The 13,701-nt window shown below is 41.4% G+C and overlaps 1 long non-coding RNA gene across 18 annotated transcripts; it reads left to right on the top strand.

The window, feature by feature from the left end:
* The first annotated feature begins 226 nt into the window (after nt 1-226).
* On the top strand, nt 227-6,605 carry LOC119363603. 18 transcript variants are annotated; one of them, XR_005174116.1, is made up of 11 exons: nt 227-582; nt 754-1,153; nt 1,750-1,853; nt 1,979-2,026; nt 2,265-2,429; nt 3,035-3,123; nt 3,593-3,846; nt 4,357-4,423; nt 4,964-5,091; nt 5,757-5,884; nt 6,303-6,605. It is a non-coding gene; the product is annotated as an uncharacterized LOC119363603 (long non-coding RNA). The 18 variants fall into 18 exon arrangements; XR_005174120.1 differs by lacking the exons at nt 1,750-1,853; nt 1,979-2,026 and having other exon boundaries at nt 754-860; nt 1,015-1,153; XR_005174110.1 differs by lacking the exons at nt 1,750-1,853; nt 1,979-2,026 and having other exon boundaries at nt 754-913; nt 1,015-1,153.
* The last annotated feature ends 7,096 nt before the right edge of the window (nt 6,606-13,701 follow it).

The following is a 13,701-nucleotide window of genomic DNA, read 5'->3' as shown; positions in this document are numbered from 1 at the left end:
CCGGCCCCGCCTCTCGGTGCACAGCCTACGCCGCCGTGGACGTCCCGAGCCCCGTGGAGGTGCGCCACCGGCCACGAGCGCCGCAATGGCTGTGGTCCCGCTCATGGAGTCATCCATGGCCGCCCGGAACGCGAAGAGGAGGGAGGGGCTCGCGGTGCGCTGGGGAGGGGGGGAGACGGGAAGGAATGGGCGAGTGGGAAGGGGGCGAGCGGGATGGGCGGGGCGGCAGATGGGGAGGCGGCTAGGGTTCTACCTGCTGCTGGCGGAAGTAACAGGGTTTGAAGGAGCGGCAGATGTGGGCATGGTTGCGGTTGGGGAAGGCTCGCCGGCTGGGGGACGGCGAGCATCGGTGAGCGCAACGAAAGGAAGCCAGGCATCGGCGTACGACAATGATTTGGGCGCCTGCGGCATGACGGCGAGTCGCCGCCGAACGCTCAGCGATGGGGCGAGTTGGTTAAGGCATCAGTGGCACCTTTGCTCGTCGCCAAGGATGGCACGTGCGCGATCTGAAGTACGATGCCGGCCAACTTTGGCCTCCGAGGCTTCCCTGACACCCTCCTCTACCACTACCTCAATAAAAATGTGAGCTTCCCACTCTCCATTTTTCCCCAAAACTTCCAATGACTGTTCAAAAAATCATCCAAGGAAGAGTCAGTAGCAGGAGAGTGGCAGTAGCACCAGCCCAAAGCTAAGGAAGATCAACTCCTTTTTGCCATTGGCTTTTAACCTCTTGTTCTATGTGATTGTTCTCAGGTCTTCAAAGGATTAGGGCTTAGGGCAACTCGATGGCAGCCAGTCGGAGTTTGCTAATTTGCATATGCAAGTCCTTTTGAAATATGAAACTTCTGTGTGGTGATGAGGTTCTGCTCATCTTGCTTCTGCTCATCTTGATTGATTCATCTCCAGTGAAGGGGTGTGCCTTTTGATGCATTCATTTTCTCTTTCATACATGGTGTTCATCTTTGTTTTGGAGAACATCACCCTTGCTGATGTTCACCTTATCTATGTATGCAGGGGGCTTGTCCTTCCATGGTGCTCAGCCACGGACAGATTTGGAGGGAAATAGGAGATCCTGACGAAAATGAGCATGCTAGCGGTGGATCCAAGGATGCGTGGTGATTGTGCCAGGTTTGTGCTCTGGCTCTTCTGTTGGGTAAGCTTCTTCACCCTTCTTGTCAAGGAGATGTTCATGTCTAGCTAGGTTCCTATAAAGGGGATTTTTTTCTTTCAGTTCAGCAGATGCCGAGATCTAGCTAGGCTTCCATGTAGAAATGTTGTTGTCTTTGAAAGTTTGTTGGGTGCCTCAGCTAAGTTTCTGCAAAGTGGATTTTTGTTTGTTACTGCCCAGGAGATGCTCTCGGATCTAGCTATATTCCTAGAAGTTTTTTTGTTGGCTTTCTTGTTTTTTTGGTACCTTGATCTTTCCTCGTCGAGAAGGAATAAATTTGTCCTGGAGTTCCTTTCCTCTTTATAGAGGAGTCTTTTATTCCTTTGCTTGATCTGGCGCCTGGCATGGGCATTCGTTTCAAGTTGGGACGGCATACGATCCATGCAAGTGTATGTAGTTGTTGTACGTATGGCAAATACATCATCTTGCCAATTAGTCCCCACTAAAATTAATTTATCTCTCCACCTTTTTGGCTCATGGATATCGATGCGAGTACTATAGGTAATTAACTGCTAGAGATTACCACCCTCGAGTAGGTTTCTCTAAACAGACAATATATGACGGTATTTCTACTACTACAGGTTTTTCCATGGTTGTATATGGCATATTAGCGTTATTAGGAGCTGTGGTTCTGGATTTTTTCGCTGCTCTATAGATCTATTATTTGAAGAACTGATGATATACAGTGAGTTGCCTTGCACCATTATTTGGCCTTTCAAGCGCTTGATTTGAATTTTTTAATGTATTCAAAGTGTCCCTACTTCCTAACAAGCCACCCATTTGTCATGTGTATGTGTTGTCATCACAAAGTTGTTTGCTGCCCACCCGAAAAGCGCTCACCGAGCCAATCACGTGGAGGTGTGCTTTGCATAATTATCTTTAATTGAAGTTCTGTTGTGTTGTCATCATATTCAAAACTATAGTTCTTTACTTGCAGCATCTTGAAGTGAGCAATATTTCAATGCTTATTTCATGATGATTTAAGAAGTTTCGTGCACTACCAAACTTAATTTGAAAACACTAGCTTGTTTTGTAGGAATTGTCTTTCTTTGCTTCGAACTTGTGATTTATGGCTGATGTGAACTCCATCTTTTAGGTGCTTGTCAAGTATGGGTGGAAAGCTTGACAAGTCGTTTTATCTCTATGATCTCCTCATGACCACAACCGTAGTGCAGGATGCTGCTGCCCAAGTTGTCGTTTATCTTTGGGTATTCCTTAATGTTGGGGCTACTACATATCCAGATCACTAGATGATACAAAGGTGTCTTCCCTTCCTTTGTTTATATTCCTTTATGTTGGGGCTGGTGTTAGGTTCCATTGGATCAAATTTTAGCTGTTGTTTCTTATGTTCTAGAGAAGCTAGAGGAGTAATTAGTGTTCTCTGTTTTTCTAATGATTGTATGTGTGGAACTATGGATGCATACAAATAGTAAAGGAGCAATTAACTTTCTCTCTTTTTTGCAAGTATATGTGGATGCGCATAAAGTGTTGGCTGTCTGCTTATATCAAGTATGGTCTGATATTTTGGTCATATCAGCCCCAGTATTGAGCATACCAACTGATATTCTGGTCATATCAGCCCCAATATTAAGCATGCCAGTTGATATTCTAGTCATATCACACTTTCTACAGTCTACACCAAATCTGCGAGCACGATCTCTGATATTTGAATCTTGAAATTACCATTAGAAAGGCAAAGAGATCTTGTAGAAAAATAGGTTACATGCTCAGGTATATCATATATGGAGAAAAGGCACTTATCAGCTGTATTGGTTCTTTAGTATTTTTGTGCAGTCCTTCTATTAATTTTTCTAACTTTCTGGATTTATATTTGAGCAAGATAAATATATTCCATCTCTATCCCAGTACAGAATCGAAGCTTCATCAAATCTATCTGGGCGTTCATTGCGTAATACAATGTTGAGATTGAGAACATTTTCATAGGGGAACTTAAGGTATCACCTAATGATATAATATTAGTCACTATCCGTTGATTGGTAAATTTTGCTTTAGTATACACCCCTTCAGGATATGGCTTTCAATTCTATACTTTTCTTTGATTATCAGTATTGCTACAAGGATAATAATCATTTTTATTGCAAAGTACGTACTACATTAGACAAATCAGCATGTTTTCCCATAGAAATACATGTGGCGCGAAAGCAGCGACAGTCATGTTTGAAAGCGTGTATTATAAGAGTATGTATCTTAGTTATTTTGGCGGTTTGAAAGCGTGTAATATAAGAGTATGTATCTTAGTTATTTTGGCATCGCCATCCTTTACATTATAGGTTGTTTTGCATAACAAACAATGATGTCTACATATGTAGATTTGCAAGTTAAATTCACCACACCTTTGAAACCCGTAGTTGTTTACTATTCTCTTAAATCTTTAAAATTTGTGCTTCATTCCTTTAATTTCAGAACTAGGAGGGTGCAGATAAGTAAGAGTTGTTGGCAGCAGCAACCTACACATGTGGAAACAGTGGCTATGGCGGTTCAAAGGGAAGTTGTGGCTGCTAGACAGCAACTCACAACTTAGTGGCGGCTCAAAGGACATATAATCTATTTCTTCTTGGAGCTATCTACTATCATATTATGACTCATTGCTAGCTGAAGCTTCTATTTTCTCGCCTTTTGTGGTGGCGATTATTCCTTGGACTGCAGTAATTCCATTTGTAAGTATCATGTACTACAACCATCTTTATCTTTAGCCCCTGCACTTCAGTATCAAATTTGTGTGTAAGTGTAGGTTTTCTACTTGCTCCCTGAACATTCCATTGTTTTTCATGTGCAATTTTTTTATCACCGGCTTCAACATAGTTAATTAGCATGCGAGAGGCTCAACTGTAGCTTTTTGCAATGCTAGAAGGCCATATTCAGTACTGAAAATCTAGACTGTTCTTTCCACTCTGTAACAACTTCTATGCTTGCGCCACCATGATATCATTACAACATTTCCCTGTAAAATTTTATTAGTTACACGTAAACTGAATTGATTTACCAGTCAAAATCTGTACAACTCATTTCAGTTGATAGTAACCATTGTAGAATTACCAGGATATGTCATGTATGTACTCTGAGTCGTAGCATGTTGCAAAAAGTACAATAAGAGATAGATTGTATGCACTATGGCTAGCAGTAACATTTTTCGACTTGTACATCATTCGATCTATCTATTTCTACAGGATATTCCTCATGTTGCAACCTTTTCCCGTAGAATCAAAAGGAATTAGATGGAAAAAATTGCAGGAGGTATACTTCGTGTTCCATTAGTCTTACTTTCGCAAGCATGTCTATAGTCTTAGTGTTGGAGGTGTGTCAATAGTAGTATCAATTTTGGAGGCTTGTCTATATTAATCTTATTTTTTGGATTATGTTTCTTTCCATCTGCATCCTCTTCATAATGGATTAGGTTACTTTGTTATTTCCATGTGATACTTTTTCTTATTACTGTGATCGTCAGTGCTCTTAACATTGGTTGTTCTTGCTTTACGACTGCCTTCTCAGCGCACTATTATTAGTTCTAATACATTAACTATAATATGCTCGATTGACCATATTAATTATATATTTCACTTCACCGGGGCTATTGGTGGAAGTGTTGGTTAAAATATTTTGGTGGCGGTGTATAAAACTAATTGTTGTACACCATTATTAAGTGCGCTTTTGAGCTTTGAGTAGACAATTGTGGTCTTAATTACTTTAAAGGATCGTTAATATATTACTGTCGCTTTCCATGTTCAGTTATTCACACTATATTATTGCTTGATCCTGATAACTTGCTGTTATTAGAGAAGGAATGGTATTCTCGGCTGACATTCAAAAGCAGTCAAGATGGTGAAGTTTAGAATGGTGGAGCTCCGCGGAATTATGGATAAAAAATATCCATAACATGTCTGTCATTGCTCATGTCGACCATGGTATGTGACGGAGCAGTGACAGTTGTCTCTAATTGTCAAGTTTATACGGTAGAATCTTCTTGATTGATGATTTTATAGCCTTCTCTTAGTGTTGGAGGTGTTTCATGTCTATAGTCTTAGTGTTGGAGGTGTGTCAATAGTAGTATCAATTTTGGAGGTGTCATGTCTATAGTCTTAGTGTTGGAGGTGTGTCAATAGTAGTATCAATTTTGGAGGCTTGTCTATATTAATCTTATTTTTTGGATTATGTTTCTTTCCATCTGCATCCTCTTCATAATGGATTAGGTTACTTTGTTATTGCCATGTGATACTTTTTCTTATTACTGTGATCGTCAGTGCTCTTAACATTGGTTGTTCTTGCTTTACGGTTGCCTTCTCAGCGAACTATTATTAGTTCTAATACATTAACTATAATATGCTCGATTGACCATATTAATTATATATTTCACTTCACCGGGGCTATTGTTGGAAGTGTTGGTTAAAATATTTTGGTGGCGGTGTATAAAACTAATTGTTGTACACCATTATTAAGTGCGCTTTTGAGCTTTGAGTAGACAATTGTGGTCTTAATTACTTTAAAGGATCGTTAATATATTACTGTCGCTTTCCATGTTCAGTTATTCACACTATATTATTGCTTGGTTCTGATAGCTTGCTATTATTAGAGAAGGAATGGTATTCTCGGTTGACATTCAAAAGCAGTCAAGATGGTGAAGTTTAGAACGGAGGAGCTCCACGGAATTATGGATAAAAAATATCCATAACATGTCTGTCATTGCTCATGTCGACCATGGTATGTGATGGAGCAGTGACAATTGTCTCTAATTGTCAAGTTTATACAGTAGAATCTTCTTGATTGATGATTTTATAGCCTTCTCTTAGTTGTACTATATTAATCCTTAAAACTGGATCATTTAAAATTAGTTAGATTTAATGAGTTGTTTCATTGTTTTCAAATAAGTAGTGTAAGCCCTTATTGTGTCCTGGAGCTTATTCTTTCTATCTTTTTATGATTGATATATGCTCTAACAAGCTTAAATGTAACTATTGGCATATAATCTCATGGCTCAAAATCTTAGTTGTTGAATGTATTAAAATTTATAAGATCTGGAGTTTGCACTATATTTCATCCTGCAGTATTCCCAGTAACCGAATATTAAGAGCACTGACGATCCCAGGTTGTACATTCGGGAAATGCTTTTATCTTGCAGGCCAGTTTTACATTTACTTCTTCGATAAGGAGATGACCATGAACAGAGTATCATGGTATTTGCCTTGGCATTACTGATGTTGTGTTCAGATTACTGAAGGATTGGTAGCCGCAAAGGAGTGAAGGGTAGAAAATATGTCCATTGTCATTGAATTGGTGGGATTGTCCCCAAGTTAGTGTTGCAGATGTTTCTATTTTAGAGCAAGAAGCCAAATCATGCTGTTCATTGTAAATCTTGAAAAGCTTGTTTATTGTCACTTCTATATCTGTTGTAAATGTTTATTCATGATGTGGTACTTGTCAATCTTGTTTTGCCCTTCTTTTTCAAGTTTGCCTTAAATTTTAGCACACCAACAAGTCCTTGTTTCTTCAATTGGTTTCTCATTTCATGTTTGCACTTGTATTATAGTAGAACAACATGTCATAAACATGGCGTTCGGCATTGTTTGTCCAGTTCCCTTCAAGAAAGAAGAGATGGCTATAGAGAGTGGCTCCATCACTGAAGAGATGAAAAATGTTGTGCAAGGCATTGTTTGTTAAGCTCCTTTTAAAAAATAAAGTAATTATTGTGCATCTAGCATATAAAGGGGTTGTGAAGGACAAAACGCTATGGATTCAGAGGAGTGGGAGGGCAGAGTTTACTAACAACGTATGGAGGACAAAGTGTGATCTGGATTTCTAAGTTTCAGCTCGTAGCAGAATTGTATGGAGAGAATGCCTGCATTTTGAAAACCCTATTACATAGTTTGAGGCTATGTTTCTTCCAATTTTCATTATTGAAAAGATCCTTATTATTGCCAAATTGTCAATTATTTTCAAATAGCTCTTTGTTTGAAATGGGACTTTGCGCCATCCGACGCAACGGGTAATGTTATTATACATCTTATTATTGACAGCAAGCATCCATCGTTTTTTATTAAGGGCCCCGGTTTAAATTTGTTACCACATGCACTTGTCTACAACTAAATCAACTAAACCATGGATTTCCTTTCCAACGCGCACATGGATTCGGTGGGTCTTTGGCCATATGTCCTTGCAAAATGAAACTATTTTCATCGACAACATGGCTTTAGCGGGTCTCTGCGCCATTTGGCACAACGGGTTCTCTTGAATAATGAGTTACTTCCTCAATTTTACAATAGAGATAATTTGTCAAAATTGTGTTTTTGTAATGTTTGTGGTCTTCTCTTTTCTTTTTCTTGATTTGTATTGTATATACTACTCGCATATTTGAACATGCATAGGGCCTCTTAGTCTTTAACCCTGACTATAAAAATCCATTGATGGAAGCTGGGGAGGGCCGAGATGAACACCCGACTCCCTGGGTCTAAGCCATCGAGATGGTAGAGACGACGTTTCCATGTCACCTACTCCAGCAGTCGGACAAGGCATATAAAAACCATGGATCCTTGCTCCCCAGGCCGCATAATGATCACAGTGATGTCTACGACCTCCTCCTAGATGTATTAATCTCAATCTCATGTTTGGTTTTCTTCCCTTTTCTCTTCTAATGATGTAATTTCTTTTACTAAGATAACACCATGTTTGTTGTAATGCCTTATTTGATGTAAGATCCCTTTTCTACTTTGAATGAATTTACTGCATATATTTCTTATTTAGTTTAGTTCATCATTCAGAGATGGTGGAATATGTTTGTCCTTCACAGGTTAAATGAGCATTGCGTAGTCCTTTACAGGTTAAATGAGCATTGTGTAAAAGTATGTCTAAGTTCTCTTTCTTCAAGTGCTTCAAGTAAATGAAATTGTTTATTTCAAATTTAATACCTTTTAATAATAATCATAATGAGAGAGGGGTATGCTTTTCTCTCTCTCTGGGCAAGTGTTACTTTAGACAACATGTACTAAGAAATAAAAACTCTGGAAATGTGTTTGAATCGCATAAAAAGAGTTTGTAGTTCTTATTCATACTTGAAACACGTGAGGCTCTGCAACCATGTGTTTTTTTCAAGGCACATATGGGTTTAGCAGACCACAAACTAAACCGACTGTACATACATGGCCTGTCCTTAGTAAAGGAAACTATTTTCATCGCGAACATGGCTTTAATTGAAGGTTCTTGCAGCATGAAACTATTTTCATCGACAACATGTCTTCAGCAGGTCTGTGCGCCATTTGGTGCAACGGGTCAACTAGTTTCTTTTAATGGAGCATGGTATAGTTGGCACACCTGGATCTCCAAGTTTCTTTGGTATTCCACCCTTAAAAGTGTAATTAGCAAGCATGGTGGAAATTTCAGCTTCTGTATCTTTCTTTTATTTGTAATGATATCCTTCATATACTTAGCATAAGGATTTAATTTAAGCATATCTGTTAAGCGCATATGTAAGAAAATAGGTCTAATCATTTCAGCAAAGCACTCAAAATCCTCATCATCCTTTGACTTGGATGGTTTAGGAGGAAAGGGCATGGATTTTTGAACCCATGGTTCTCTTTCTCTACCGTGCTTCCTAGCAACAAAATCTCTCTTATCATAACGTTGATTCTTTGATTGTGGGTTATCAAGATTAACAGCAGGTTCAATCTCTACATCATTGTTTTTGCTAGGTTGAGCATCAACATGAACATTACCATTAACATTATCACTAGGTTCATGTTCATCACCTGATTGTGTTTCAGCATCAGAAATAGAAATATCATTTGGATTCTCAGGTGTGTCTATAGTAGGTTCACTAGAAGCATGCAAAGTTCTATCATTTTTCTTTTTCTTCTTTTTAGAAGAACTAGGTGCCTCTAAATTATTTCTCTGAGAATCTTACTCGATTCTCTTAGGGTGGCCTTCAGGATACAAAGGTTCCTGAGTCATTCTACAAGTTCTAGTAGCCACTCTAAAAGCAAAGTCATTTTTATTATTTAATTCATCAAGCAAATCATTTGAGCTTTGAGTACTTGCTCAGCTTGTGTAGCAACCATAGAAGCATATTTGCTAATGCGTTTGAGTTCATCTTTAACTCTAGCCATATTATCTCTTACGCGTCCTATCTCGAAAGCATTATTCTTTAACTCTCTACCAACATAAGCATTAAAACTTTCTTGTCTAGCCATAAAGTCATCAAATTCATCTAAGCATGGGCTATGAAATTTAGTAGAGAGGATTTCAACTTTATCATATCTATAGAGAGAATTTACCTTTACTACCTGTGTCGGGTTATCAAGACAATATGGTTCTTCAACAGGTGGTATATTAAGACCATGTATTTCTTCAATAGGAGGTAAACTCTTAACATCTTCAGCTTCAATACCTTTTTCTTTCATTGATTTCTTTGCCTCTTGCATATCTTCAGGACTGAGAAATAAAACACCTCTCTTCTTCGGAGTGGGTTTAGGAATAGACCCAGGAATTGGCTTAATTGATTCAGGAATTGCCTCAGGAAGAGTACAATTATTTTCATTAGTCAACATATTATTCAATAATATTTCAGCTTCGTCGACTGTTCTTTCCCTGAAAACACAACCAGCACAACTATCCAAGTAGTCCTTGGAAGCATCAGTTAGTCCATTATAAAAGATATCAAGTATTTCATTTTTCTTGAGAGGATGATCAGGCAAAGCATTAAGTAACCGTAGAAGCCTCCCCCAAGCTTGTGGGAGACTCTCTTCTTTGATTTGCACAAAATTATATATTTCTCGCAAGGCAGCTTGTTTCTTGTGAGCAGGGAAATGTTTAGCAGAGAAGTAATAAATCATATCCTGGGGACTACGCACACAACCAGGATGAAGAGAATTATACCAAGTCTTAGCATCACCCTTTAATGAGAATGGAAATATCTTAAGGATATGAAAATAGTGAGACTTCTCATCATTAGTAAATAAGGTGGCTATATCATTCAACTTGGTAAGATGTGCCACAACAGTTTCAGATTCAAGGCCATAAAAAGGATCAGATTCAACTAAAGTAATAATTTCAGGATCAACAGAGAATGCATAATCCTTATCAGTAACACAAATAGGTGAAGTAGCAAAAGCAGGGTCACGTTTCATTCTAGCATTAAGAGACTGCTGCTTCCATTTAGCTAATAATTTCTTAAGATCATATCTATCATTGCAAGCAAAGATTTCCCAGCAGCTTCTTCATTCATAACATAACCCTTAGGAACAACAGGCAATACATAATCATTGGGAGAACCTTGATCACCACTATCATCAATAATAGCATCTTCAATATTTTCATTCCCCCTAACTCTAGCAAGTTGTTCATCAAGAAATTCACCTAATGGCAAAGTAGGTTCACGCACAGAAGTAGTTTCATCATGCATAGCAGAAGTGGGATCATCAATAACATGCGACATATCAGAATTCATAGCAGTAGCAGGTTTAGGTGTCGCAAGCCTACTAATAACGGAAGGAGAATCTAGTGCAGAGCTAGATGGTAGTTCCTTACCTCCCCTCGTAGTTGAGGGCAAAATAGTAGTTCGGTCGTCTTTCAAGTTCTTCATAGTGATCAACATATATAAATCCCAAGTGACTCAGAGAATAGAGCTATGCTCCCCGGCAACGGCGCCAGAAATTAGTCTTGATAACCCACAAGTGTAGGGGATCGCAACAACTTTCGAGGGTAAAGTATTCAACCCAAATTTATTGAATCGACACAAGGGTAACCAAAGAATATTCTTGAGTATTAGCAGTTGAGTTGTCAATTCAACCACACCTGGATAACTTAGTATCTGCAGCAAAGTATTTAGTAGCAAAAGTGGTATGATAATAAAGGTAACGGTAGCAAAAGTAAAGATAATAGTTTTTGGGGTTTTGTAGTAGTTGTAACAGTAGCAACGGAAAAGTAAATAAGCGAAGAACAATATGTGAAAAGCTCGTAGGCAATAGACCAGTGATGGATAATTATACCGGATGCGATTCCTCATGTAATAGTTATAACATAGGGTGACACAGAACTAGCTCCAATTCATCAATGTAATGTAGGCATGTATTCCGTAAATAGACATACGTGCTTATAGAAAAGAACTTGCATGACATCTTTTGTCCTACCCTCCTGTGGTAGTAGGGTCCTAGCGGAAACTAAGGGATATTAAGGCCTCCTTTTAATAGAGAACCGGAACAAAGCATTAGCACATAGTGAATACATGAACTCCTCAAACTACGGTCATCACCGAGAAGTATCACGATTATTTTCACTTCGGGGTTGTCGGATCATAACACATAATAGGTGACTATAGACTTGCAAGATAGGATCAAGAACACACATATATTCATGAAAACATAATAGGTTCAGATCTCAAATCATGGCACTCGGGCCCTAGTGACAAGCATTAAGCATAGCAAAGTCATAGCAACATCAATCTTAGAACATAGTGGATACTAGGGATCAAACCCTAACAAAACTAACTTGACTACCTGGTAAATCTCATCCAACCCATCATCGTCCAGCAAGCCTATGACGGAATTACTCACGCACGGTGGTGAGCATCATGAAATTGGTGATGGAGGATGGTTGATGATGATGACGACGATGAATCCCCCTCTTCGGAGCCCCGAACGGACTCTAGATCAGCCCTCCCGAGAGAGATTAGGGCTTGGCGGCGGCTCCGTGTCGTAAAACGCGATGAAACTTTCTCTCTGATTTTTTCTCCCCGAACGTGAATATATGGAGTTGGAGTTGAGGTCGGTGGAGATCCAGGGGGCCCACAAGATAGGGGGTGCGCCCTAAAGGGGGGCTATCTCGTGGACAGGCCCTAGGCCCCCTAGCATATTTCTTTTGCCCAGAAATTCTTATTAATTCCAAAAAGTGCCTCCGTGGATTTTCAGGACATTCTGAGAACTTTTCTTTTCTACACATAAAACAACATCATGGCAGTTCTGCTGAAAACAGTGTCAGTCCGGGTTAGTTTCATTCAAATCATGCAAGTTAGAGTCCAAAACAAGGGCAAAAGTGTTTGGAAAAGTAGATACATTGGAGACGTATCAAGGAGCTGCAAAAAACTCATTGAGAGACTATCATTTTCCGAACCCTGGTCGCAAGGGCTGCTGGCCGTGGCCCGGCCCTTCGTGTCGCGGTACCCGAGGGCACGGACTGAGAGGGGTGCTCCCGCTGTGAATTCGAACGAGAGTGCCTCGCGAAAATCAGAAGAAAAAGGCTCACGAGGGCACCTGTACAGCCCCCTCGCGAGGTATGCGAGAGAGAGCACGTCAGACAAAGATCTGAAGACAGAAAACGGAGGCAGAAGGCGATGGAACAGAACTGGCAAGGAACAACAGAAGCAACTTCAATCAAGGTTCAATCAAGGAAGAGCGAGCCAACTACCGAAAGCAAATGAAAAGCCGCGTCCGGCACCTAGTCTAGTCTTCAAGTCTTCTCACCAGCGCAGAGCTAAGTGCTGCCACTGGGCGTGGGAGGGAGCCCCCGAGGCCCAAGGGCGGCACTCCTGAGACTCCGGGGTGTGTACAACCCCACTCATTATTACGTGAGAGTGTCACAGGCGGCGAGCTTCACAGGCACTGGGCCTTCTTCACAGGCACCGGGCCTTTCTTCAGGGGTAGAACTTCCGGAGGTGCTGGATGTTCCAGGCGTTTGGGATGGGTACCCCGTCCTGGGTCTCCAGCCGCGCGGCGCCAGGCCTGGAGACATGGACGACCTTGAACGGGCCCTCCCACATGGGTGAGAGCTTATGCAGCCCTTCCCAGGAGAGCACCCGCCTCAGGATGAGGTCACCCACCTCGAGCGTCCAGGGGCGGCCTCTACGACAGTGATACTGCCGCAGCGCCTGCTGGTATCTTGCTGCCCGTAGCGTAGCTTCACGGCGGCGTTCCTCCCCCAGCACGAGGTCCATCCCCCGCATGGCGTCCTGCTGTGCCTCATCAAACGCTAGGACCCGTGCGGAGTGATGCCTGACCTCATGAGGGAGAACCGCTTCCACTCCGTAGACGAGGAAGAACGGGGTCTCGCCCGTTGGCTTGGTGGCGGTGGTGCGGATGGACCACAACACGGACTGGAGCTCGTCGTGTCAGCCCCTGCCGCAGGCCTCCAGCTTCTTCTTGAAGGTCCTGGTCTTGAGGCCCCTCAAGACCTCCGCGTTGGCGCGTTCGGCCTGGCCGTTGCTCCGGGGGTGCGCCACCGAAGCGTAGCAGATCTGCGTTCCAAGGTTAGCACAATACGTCTTGAAGAGATTGCTAGTGAACTGCGAACTGTTGTCGGTGATGATGCGGTTAGGGACCCCAAACCGGCTCATGAGGCCTTTGATGAACTTGACCACGGAGCCGGCTGGGATGGTGCGGACGGCTTCCACCTCCACCTACTTGGTGAACTTGTCGATGGCGACGTAGAGGTAGCAGTAGCCCCCAGGCGCTCGAGGGAATGGGCCGAAGATATCCAACCCCCAGACCGCGAACGGCCACGAGAGCGGGATGGTTTGTAGGCCCTGAGCTGGCTAA

Source organism: Triticum dicoccoides, chromosome 2B (genome assembly GCF_002162155.2).
Source record: "Triticum dicoccoides isolate Atlit2015 ecotype Zavitan chromosome 2B, WEW_v2.0, whole genome shotgun sequence".
In the NCBI taxonomy this organism is placed as follows: Eukaryota; Viridiplantae; Streptophyta; class Magnoliopsida; order Poales; family Poaceae; genus Triticum; species Triticum dicoccoides.
This window is presented reverse-complemented; position numbering and strand designations above follow the sequence as displayed.